This window comes from Oncorhynchus mykiss, chromosome 2, assembly GCF_057628025.1.
Source record: "Oncorhynchus mykiss isolate SJ-2025 chromosome 2, ASM5762802v1, whole genome shotgun sequence".
NCBI lineage: Eukaryota > Metazoa > Chordata > Actinopteri > Salmoniformes > Salmonidae > Oncorhynchus > Oncorhynchus mykiss.
In genome coordinates this window covers 71,406,993-71,418,936 of record NC_143023.1, presented here as the reverse complement: position 1 = coordinate 71,418,936, position 11,944 = coordinate 71,406,993, and positions in this window count along the sequence as shown.

The window sequence follows — 11,944 nt, the reverse complement described above, 5'->3', positions numbered from 1 at the left end:
CCCACACTCTCAGAACCTCCCACCATGAGGGCTCCGGGACTCTCCCTTGCTCTGCTCGTGAGAAAGCCAATCTCCCATAAGTTAAGGGTGAAGTGTTCATCCAGGAAGAGAAGAGCTTATAGATCTAGTAAATCATTTATCATAATGAGGTGCACGGGCTGGTATGTAGTTCAAGAAAAGGCATCTTGGGTCTCTTTTACACTATCATTTGTAAGTAAACACTACAAATGTCAAGTTCGGATATTTATATGTAAGATCTCATTTTGATTCCATATTGTTTTGACACATGTTCGTCTGTATATGGTGTGTGTTTCTTAGCCTTCCTTCTCTTCTGCTTTCCATTCAGTGACATGGACATCGGCCTCTGATAAGGAATGCTCAGTTCCCAGAAGGAGAGCCTGTCCTGCCATATGGCATTGAACCAGCCCAGGACATTTACTCCATACATCCCACAGGCTGCCTAAAATAAGCCATGTGCATTTTTTCCCCGACCAAATGTTGAATAGTTTGAGACCTATCAGGCACAGGGATTCAGGTTTTGAAATACACAGATCCTTTAGATCTTTTTATGTTTTTATTAGCCAGTACAGAAAATTGTAACCAGAATTTGTCAATTTTATGAAGATCGCGTGTGATTGTATGATCAACAATCAATCAATAGGGGGCGGTAGTACTGCTTCGGAATGTTGGATAGAGCTCTCTTCTGTTTACAGAGGTATGGTTTACCACACTAACACATGAGGAAGGTTAGCGGACTCCATGGTTAGCGGACTCCATGGTTAGTGGACTCCATGGTTAGCGGACTCCATGGTTAGTGGACTCCATGGTTAGTGGACTCCATGGTTAGCGGACTCCATGGTTAGCGGACTCCATGGTTAGTGGACTCCATGGTTAGTGGACTCCATGGTTAGTGGACTCCATGGTTAGCGGACTCCATGGTTAGTGGACTCCATGGTTAGCGGACTCCATGGTGAAGGAAGTTTCTGATGAACTTCACCAACGGCGTGGAGCCGAGACAAGGCTTTGTGGAGTCTAGCTCCGACTACATTGATTTGCCCAAGGTCAATACTTAAAAAAATATATAATTATGAAATGCCCACCTTGTTCCCATGTTTCTCATCTGTAGTTGCGTGCCTTTCTTTGTTTGCTGAAATCCATACTTTTTCAATGAACGTTAATAAAATACAACAACCATTTGCTCTGCGTTGCCATCTTAGAGAAACAACAATGAACAAACAGCCGGTGGTTGTATTTGATTAACGTTAAATTGAAAAAGTATGGATTTCAGCACATAAAGAAAGGCACGCAACTGCGGAGGACAAACAAGGTGGCCGTTTTCTTGGACAAATCGATGTAGTTGGAACTGGATTCCACAAAGCCTGGTCTCGGCTCCACACTGTTGGTGAAGTTCATTAGGAACTTCCTTCACCATGGAGTGGAGTTTTGTCTACTAGAGGAAGGTCAGCCTTGAGCTTGTCCCTAGAATTGAATTAAGACAACCTCCTTTGATTCTACAGCATAGTTTACATTTGGCTGGAATTCCTTCCTTTGAGGTGTCAGAGTTGACTGTACAGCAGTGTTCCTCCTTGGAGCTTCATTTCAGGAATGCAAATGCCTTGGGCCCAGACAGGCAGTGATTTATCTCCTCATCTATCCTTGCACACAACTGCTTGTGCCCTTGTGTCTGCCTGTTGCTCATTCCTTCCTCCTCTCAGTCAGCGCGTCTAGCATGAGCCCTGGGACTCCCCCGCATGCCCCTGTCTGCCCTACCTCCCTCCACACACTCTCACCCTGGCCCTGGTGCCTCCCCTAACCCTGCCACAGCAGACAGTGACTCTGGGGGGGGGCACAGTCAACCCTGATAGGGTCAGTCTGGTCAAAACCATGTGGGGAAGGTCCCTACACTTAGAGTATCAATAATATGAGTACTCACTTTGCTGAACTGAGAGGCACTGCAGAGTGCATTACTACTTACTGTAGTGTGTGCTGTGTAAGAGTGACCTGATATCCACACTTGCTTTCTGCCAACAGAGATTACTCTCAGAGGAGCACAGTGGGAGCTCCTGGCAACCCAACATGCTGCTCCCTGACTCATGTGGATGAACAGAGCATGTGCGGGAATGGATGCAGGTTTATTTTTCCTGTCAGAACAGGGTATGAACAGCAGCAGGGCCAGCGCCTGTGAAAAAGTCTCATATTTCTAAAACACTGTGGCCCACCCTTCAGTAGAGCAATGGTACAAACGATGGCTAGACATGTTTGCCTGTATCCTTGTATTTCATCTTCAGATGTCCCCTGTCCTTTTGCACTATGAACCTCACCTTTCTCCTACAGCTCCTCCTGCTTCATCTTGAGTTCTAATTTCTTAGTCCATGCTCGTTGTAGGGTGCTGCTGAGAAACTACCGCCTGGTGTGAGGTCAGGTGTTATTTATCACAGCCGTCTCACTGGGAGTTGACATTCTTAAAGGTGTTCTAATTGAGTCTCCTTGTCTTTTCTAGGACACCAACAGATATATCTATGTCAGGACACCTCACAGCTATATATTACCCGCTTCACAGAGGAAGACAAGAGATTACTTATCATTCTTCATGAGCTTAATACAGAGCGGGAGACACATCTATCTCAAAACATGGCGCTTTACACATTTTCCGGTATTTGCATAAATGCTTTATAAATATGCATATCACTATTTTCAGAGGTCACACAGAGTTAGTAAGCATTTTCATTTTAGTAAGTTATATTAGGTAACCTGCCAGGTATGCCTACAAGCAGAATGAAGTACATCCTTGATCATTCAAACAAGGTGTTTGCGTCACACTTTATTTGAGTAGTCCAGATAGTCCATCTGTAGATGCTCTACAGATAATCATACTATCAACAAACTATCTGTTGATAAGCAACTGCTTGCTAAGGTTACAGTTATGGCTAGGTTTAGAATAAGGGTTAGGATAAGGATTAAGGTTGGGGTAGGGGTTAAGTTTAGGGTGAGGATAAGGGTTAAGGTTAGGGCTAGGGTTAAGGTTAGTAGATAGTTAGTTGAAATGTTACTGATGGACTATTTAAATAAAGTGTTACCAGGTGTGTTTGCTAAAATTATTCTATTTGATAGTTCATTGCAAATGATGGGGGATGTTTCACCCTGTTTCCGTATGATTGTAAAACCGACAGGGCAACAGGATCTTTAACTTTATCAAAGTTACCTGATGCCTGAATAGTTCAAGACCACAGCTGTGTTGCAAAGAACAAAAAAATCAGGCCAAACCCTCTGACAGTGTTGACATTTATGGGGCAAAGGCTCCATGCACATTTGCGGAGGTCATCGGAAAGTAAACACCTGTTAATGGTTACCTGCATGACGACCAGATAAACAGGTCAAGGTAATGATTAAGCCAAGGTTGGTTAGGTTATAGGCCATGTGTGCACAAAAGCATGTTGGGCGAAAGCAGGTTCATGCCGGCGCTAAGGAGCGAATGTAATTGTTTTAGGACAGGGATCTTTGACTTGTGATGTGTGAAAGCAGTAGTTTTAGAGGGTACCTCTGGAGCACTTTAGAAAATTGGGGAGCCACACAGACACTTGATCGCAGGGACAGCAGTAAAATATGCCTGTTGAAAGCCATCAGAACTCTTATGCAGGTATTGTATAGTGGGTGGGTTGTTGGCTGTTCATTGTAAAAATGAAGACAAAAAGCACTCTCAAGTTCACAAGGTCACTTCCAGCCCAGGGATAAAGTAAACTGAGCGAAACTGCACAAGCTGCAACTTATCAAGCCGCCTGCATGCCAGAGTTTTTTTCTTGTTTTCTCACTTTTGTGAGTGTGAATGTTTTTGAAAACAAAACAGTGAGCTTACTGTCCTCAGCACAAGTATTCAACATCAGCAAGATAACAATTCACACATTTCTGCTTTGTAAATTAATACAATACAAGAGTTGTATTTATTTATTGCGGAAAGGACATGATACACATACTTGATAAAAACATTTAAATTGGGTTTTGAACCCCAACATTTAAAGTCCTTGAAAAAAAAACATTTTTGTGTGCCATGAAATAAAAGAAAGTGTCCCCTTTTGTTTGTCCATGGTCATTTTTATTTTTTAATATAAAAATGTGGTTACCTTGTTCAATGAAATGTCAAGCTAGTGAAAGAGGAGAATTGAAGGCTACTTCAAGGCTAGTGATTCAGTGACGAGGCTGTAAGTACTGTCCTTTCACAGTGTACACTCGTCAGTCCTTGAGGGTCCAGGAGAAACATGAGGGTAATCATAGGCATCAATGGAATTCACCATCTTTTTGCCCTCATGAAAATCTGTTGATGATTTTGTGGAAATGTGAAGCGTTTCCTCATTGTTCGCCACCATGCTTCTGACACTTGAATAATGTGTCAGGGCATGGAGACATTACTTCTTCTGTATGAACCATTTCAACAGTTGATCATCCATAAACACCATAGGAACATATGCATAAAACCTCCATATTTGTGTACATGTTTTTTCCTTTTTCATTACCCTAAAATTAGGAAATAAACTGTGAAATGTTTTAGAGTGCTTTAAATTTCATGCACTTCAACTCTCCATCAGACGGGATTGGAGATACAGCTACTGTTGAAAGTGTGAAGGTTTGCCAGTTTTCTGTCAATAGTTGCTCAATGTCAGGCCAGGTTGATGTCAGGCCAGGTTGGTGTCAGGCCAGGTTGATGTCAGGTCAGGTTGGTGCTTGTAAGGTGTTTCTGTATGGGTGGTGTAATTTGTCCAAAATTAATGGCGTGAAGCTAATCTATAATATATTTTTATAGAGTAATTCAACAACAAAAAAATCAAGAACACCAAGTAAGTAACAATTATTACCTGTTATACTACTGGTTGAAATGGTGTTGATTTATTTCAGATAACTGCACTCTTGCAAATGTTGGCTAGATTGCTTTTATGTAGTTTCAACTAAATATACCTTATTATAGTACCATATCAATAAATCGGATCTAACTTTCCTTCAACCAGTGCAGTACTCCTGTATAGTCTCTCGGACATGAAACTACATTTATGTGGAATATGACTTTACCTAATGTCACATTCCTGTGTGACCACTGCATATCTTTCCAATTTGGTAAACCTGGGTCAAGCTGAGATAGGATGACATACAAATCATTTTGTGGTATTCTAAAAGATCATAATCTTAGTAACTCAAGTCTGTGTTAATCAAAAAATGTGATGTTTTCATTGTTATTAAGCCCCCCAAGACCTAGATTGGTATCATAAACCCGACAATAGGCAAAAAGTGGAGGAAACCTTATTTTGTAGGAGTGAGGAAATAAAACACTGGCATAAACTACACAAGTGGGAGGGTTGTACAAGTATATATCACCCCAGCAAATAGTGTAACATTTAAAAATGAGAAAAAAGCAAGGGTCATCTGGTTTCCACTAAGATAAAATGGTTCACTGGGAGTATTTTACCAGCCTCTTTGTTACTGGGAGGTGTCCATGCTGCTCTCTCTATCATCATCCAGTTGACACAACATTAAAGGCTTCAAACAGACGCGCTGGGTCCCTTAATCAAAAACTAATTGTAATAGATATTGGGGGAGTGCTAACACTCTGACCGCTCAGGCTGGTATCAGTCATCCAAAGCTGGAGATATCATTAAATTCAACACAGTGATAGCTGAGACAGGGCAAAATAAGTGTGAAGTGCTCCATTTACTCTAATACCATACTCCATGAGATGAGTTCACAGTGAGCTTATCAAGCTGTGTTAAAAAGGAATTGATAAACAAAACAGGAAAGTGATCCCTTCAAGGTGTTTTGATATGAGCTTTTTTTATGCCAGAGAGTATCTTTATTTTGGCCAAGGCTCATTCCTTGACACTACAACGTGTGGTCTACTGAATGGCTGTTTTAGCTTCAATCCCCAACAAAGGTTAGCATGTCACCTAGCTAGAAAGTAGTGATGATAATATTTTAGAAATATTTTAATATCAAAAATAAGAAATTGCAAGTTTCTTTGTTGTAATAGTTTTAAATCCAGTCACAGATACAGTAGCATAACAGTCAAGATGTCGTGAAACAAAAAACGATTGGATTTAAACATGTGTATGTGCGTTCTTGCGTGTGAAGTGGATGTGTGTATGCATTATGCTATGATAGGGATTACTAGTTGGTCATTCCACTTTTAAAAAATTGAGCAACACAAGGTTTAATTACACTAATTGATTCCTTTTGCATTTTGATTAGTTAAAGTCATTATAATAGCAATTCTTCCCGTTGGCTTGACATGTTGGTACTTTAAGGAGGTTTTTCTTATATTAACCTTCTTGACAATCCCCAATTTAGCATATTGGAATCGCTGTCAAATTCCATGAGCAAGGATGTAGCAGGCTGTCTTGTCAGAATGCAATTCCCATCTCCTGAGATGATTGGGTTAGGAATTAGGAGTACAGATACACTTGCCTTCCTCACCATGTCGTGGCTTTGGCAGAGTTCATTCTTTTGTAGTTAGTTATGCAGCCTCTAACCATCTCAATCTCTGCCATGTGGGTGTTAACGACTTGACTATAAGTGTACATTAGACAAGAGCTCGGTTTGTATAGTCAATTAAAAGGTTGATGGTGGAATTAACGTTAGTATTAATGTAGGCTTTTATAGAGAGTACTTTATGCCTCCACAGTGGATGGAGGGAGACCTAACCCAATCCTTTCCCCAATGATTTTGACTGCACTTCTAACTGATACAATCAGTTTCCACTAGCATTGCTATATTCTCCAAAAAAAGATAAACAGATTATTCTGGATGTTCCTAAATAACCAAACAAATGCTAAAATAGTTTGGCGTAAACAACAACACCCTAGGAAGTTGAAAATAAGCTAAAATTTGAAAGAAAGGTGAACTCTCTTTAAGCTCCCATGGAACCCCTATCTAAACTGGACAAGGGAATTGGATTTCTTCCTCAACATTGACACATATCATCAGGCAACTGCCAAAAGTTTGAATGAGCTTTGGTGTGCAGTCCCAACTTTCTATGTTTCATCAGTCCTATTCACGTCTATGTTTACGTATAAAGATAATGATATGCCCATTGATATCTTTGATACAAAACCCACATGTCTAGGATTTTCTATTCAGAAATGGGGGGCATATTTACCACAATATCCAGTTGTATGATGCTAAGGAGTTAAACTGTGTACCCTATCTGGACACTGGGTTGGGAAAGTCCGTTTTCTACTACCAAAAATGTATGCCTGAGCAATGTAATTGGGAAAATGCATGCAGTACCCACCCAGCACCACCACTCCTTCTGCTCTTCCTTGTGGATAACAAATGGGCCTTTTCTCTGGGAATTGAGGCTAAACGATGGTTTCACTTAGAGAGGAAAGTGACTGTCCATCTTCATAACAGTTTCTCCATCAAAGAGCAATGAATCCCATCCCATCCCACTGGCTTTGATTAAACACAGGCACTGGATATCCTCTCTGTGTAGGCCTGCAAGCCAGCCCCTGTGTCAGCCTCGCACCTGCAACGATCAGCTTCTACTCTTGTAAATATATATATATATTTTTTTAAATACATGCATCTGCCCAGGGGAGCACACCTCCATTTGACACCTCCATTTGATTCAAATTACCAAAGGCATTTCTTATTGGTGAGGTCACATGGAAAACGCACAGGTCACAGAGTTCAATGGCTGAGGGAATTTCACTCTTTGTTTACCTTTAAACTTGTTTGGGCTTTCTCTAATTGTGGAGTGAGAACACTTTTCAAAGTTTAAGCCTCTTATAATTGTAATTACTTCTAAATATATCTAACAACAAACAATATTAGATTGAATGTTACAATTAAATATTTACCTATAGCATTTTACCCTGCTTTATACAGATTGTCGCCTATTTATAGTATATAGGTGCAACATTTGCAACTATGTTGATATACAGCTATGTACATATACAGCAATTATGATATACAGCTATGTTGATATACAGCAATGTTGACCTACAGCAATTATGATGCACAGCTATGTTGATGTACAGCTATGTTGATATACAACTGTGTTGATATACAGCTATGTTGATATACAGCAATTATGATATGCAGCTATGTTGATATACAGCTATGTTGATAAACATAAATTATGATACACAGCTATGTTGATATACAGCTATGTTGATATACAGCTATGTTGATATACAGCTATGCTGATATACAGCTATGCTGATATACAGCTAGCTATGTTGATATACAGCTATGTTGATATACAGCTATGTTGATATACAGCCATGTTGATTTTCAGCAATTTGACAAACTAGGGTGATGGTAAGGGCTAGTAGATAGTTAGTTGAATAAAACAAAATAAGAAGAAACACACTGATTGGCATGGCATTGGGCTCATGGTCAGCCAAATCTAACGAATCCTGGCATGTGTTTGTATTAGGCTACTTTAAATTTTAAGGGGGTAACATTTTACACCACTCTTGATGATAATTTAACTTAGTCAAAGATATTACCCTGTAAGACAACAAGCTAAGTCAACTGAGTTATGCTGATGCCACAACAAACCGTGAAAACTTAAACACACCAATGCCTGTTACACTGACACTTTTAAAACAGCAAACATTGTCCCACATGATGTACTCTGAGAAAGGAGTTCCTTAGAACATGTTGCACAATCATTTGGCATAATTGTTTTGCCTTGTCGTTTTACCTTGTCAGGTAAATGGCTTTTTTTCTGAGCAGAAAGACACTGAATAACTCCCACACAAGATCCAGGATGAAAAGGGAGCTCTCTTTAGATCACAGTGTATTGATGAATGTTAACAGTTTAAAACTTAATCAGATACTGAAGTAGACTTAAGCATGCTGAAGGTGCACCTATAAAGTGACATCGTGTGTCTGTCACACAGAGGTTGTGTAGTGTTCAGACATTAGCTAATGTCATTTTCTCGTCAGTGAGGTCAAAGGGCCTAATCTCATGTTATAGGATTTACTGAAGCCTATTATCTCATGGGGTAAACGGCTGGCCCTGTGACAAGGTGTTAGATAACAGTCTGAATATCCTAACAATTTCTAGTGCTACGAAATACGCTTACACCCTCATCATTTTTTATTTTAATCTAACCAAACCCTAACCCCGACGATGCTGAGCCAATTGTGCGCCGTCCTATGGGACTCCCAATCACTAACGGTTGTGATACAGCCTTGAATCAAGCCAGGGTCTGTAATGACCCCTCTAGCACTGAGATGCAGTGCCTTAGACCACTGCGCCACTCGGGAGCCCATAGACAATGGCCAAGAGGAAGTCTATGACATGGAATATCCAAGGCAGTTTTTTTTTATCTTGTCCTTTTGTTGTAATGTATTCACTTTGTTATCCTTATGACAAATGCAACAATTAGGCCTATTCCCTCTCACTAGGATTACGATGTGTCAACCTTGGCAACGTCTTGATGGCACCAGCTCTTGTGGATCAGTCCCTCGGGCTTCATTGAATATATTTCTCCCTTAATACTCATTCCCTATTTGTGTTAACATGCTGGGTCACCTGTCTCACAGCTGTCCATGTGACTGGATCTGCCTTTTTGTCATCACTACCTGCAGTAGTGACTCTACAATAAAGAGTCATTATCTATACGCCCACAGTCTTGTGTACCCTGCACAAAGCCGCTGGAAGAATCCTGGCCTTGTCTTTTATAATTCATTTCTGGTGGGTATAAATGTCAGTGTCCTTTTGTGAGGATTACAGACATTCCCACATTAGGGCTGGGCTGACCGTTCCATGAGGAATCGTGGGAGTAGAATAGAGCATTTGATTTCAGATAATGTTGAACGAGACAAATGCCACTGGACTGGCAGGGGCCCTTTGTCTGAGCCTGGCTGGAGTTGGAGACCTGAATCTGAGACAGTCTATGTCAGTGAGTGCTTGAAGAGAAGAAAACGGCAGTGCAGTGTGGAATTCACTGACTGTTATAATACAATTTGTCAGGTTTTATGATGTTTGTGACAGCTGAAATTCATCCCCTTAACCTTTAAAATTCCATCTCATTACGCCACGAAAAGCCATCTAAGATCCTAATTTGTAATTTTGTACACCATCATTCATCAGGACCCATCTAAGGAGAACTCTGTAGTTTCCCCTGTGGTTGCGCAACAAACACAATCACTACTGATACAAAACCCGAACATAAACATTGCTCGATAATATGCCAATCTTTTCACCTGTTGCACTTCTTTGAATTTGCACCTGCAAAGATACTCCCTCGGTCCTCCAAAATGAGGCTCCCTCGCTCCTCCAAAACAAAAACAAACAACTGTTAGGGCCAGAGAGGAAACATAAACTACAGAGTGAGCTCTGCAATGGCCTTGTGCTTTTTCAGATGATTTTCAAACAGAAGTCTGTATAGCAATATCTGTGGCCCACCATGAAATTAAACAGAATTTGGTTACTCTTTGTTTGGATCCTGGAAGGATCATGTGGATCAGGTCAAATAGAGCATATCTGCATTATGTACATGAGTACAAAACACTTGTAGCACAAACGATGGCTTGAAGAGATCCTCCATAAGTTCAGTAATCGGTATATTGATTGTTAATGTCATCATGTGTTAGTATAGAAGCAGTCATGTGGCAGGCAGAACAATTCAAGGGCCTCATTGTTCATTCATCAGCACCCCTGATTGGGCCCATGTCTTGCTTAGCTACAGGCTAGCTAGATAAAGATCACTAGATGATTGGGCACACACATTCTTAACATGGCTGACCCGTGACATCTCAGAGGCAGGCGGGGAGCCTGTCATTATGTGTACAATGCTCTGCTTTCTTCTCTCTTATCTTTACCGATGACATTGAGAGTTTTTGCATTAACTCATTAACGGCAAGACTCATCATTAAAGGCATCAAGGGGACCATAGGCGTTGTGCAGGGGCGGTGACACTGCAGTGAGGAATGTGACCATGGCCCTCCTGCACCCTGATGGAGACTTTAATAATCCCTGGGGGCAGTTACAGGTCTTGTTGGTCTACGTTGTCAACTCAGCTATTTTCATGTCATCAGACACTGGTCTGCACACCAGAATAGTAAAGCTTCTCCAAAATCCCGATCACATATATATATATTTTTTTTTTTTGCGGTACCACATGTATTACAGCACCATTACTTAATTTTGACCATGCAAAAGAGAACATTCTCTCTCCCTTAGAGATCCTTAGATGAGTGATTGCTGCTCTTGGATTCCAAAGGCCAAAGTTCCTGTCCTTTTAAAGTTTAAAGTTGGTCATACAGAGGTCTGGACACCTTAATCTTTATTATTGATAGGGTATCTGGTTCCACTCTACAATGCAAGCACTGTACATAATAAACAAGGAAGCAGCCTTTTCACAGTGTTTGTTGTTACTGTATGTCACCACAATTATACCAAGGAGGAGAAAAATAACTAAAGTGTCTGTGAAAGATTGATAGCTTTGGTCTTTGGTTCAATTATACATTAGAATGCAAGTCCCTCTGGGATACAAAGGCTCTATTTGTGATTAAGAAACAGGCTCCATAATAGACTGATGGTGAAAAAGTTTGCTCCCTCTTACAAACAGGCAATTAGCTTGATGAAATGGCCCCTACTTTTTAGTGTCCTGGATACGTAAACCGATATTATAATGAAGTGTCTGATAGTTTATGCTACTGTTTCACCTTGAGCCATACAGGAAGTGGTGTTATAGTTTATGGGGGCTTTGTCCTGCATTGGCTGACACAAGCTCATGACCAGCACAGTCAATGAACAATGCAAACTTGAAGAAACAGAAAGAAAGAAAGAAAGAAAGAAAGAAAGAAAGTAAGAAAGTAGATCCTATGATGATGGTGGTGCTGCTGGCAAATACTGTGTAGGTGCAGTGTGCCAAAGTGACAAAGACCTTTTTAACAGCCTTGTGTAAGTAATGCTGAGGCCTGGAATATTTTTTTGTTACAGGAC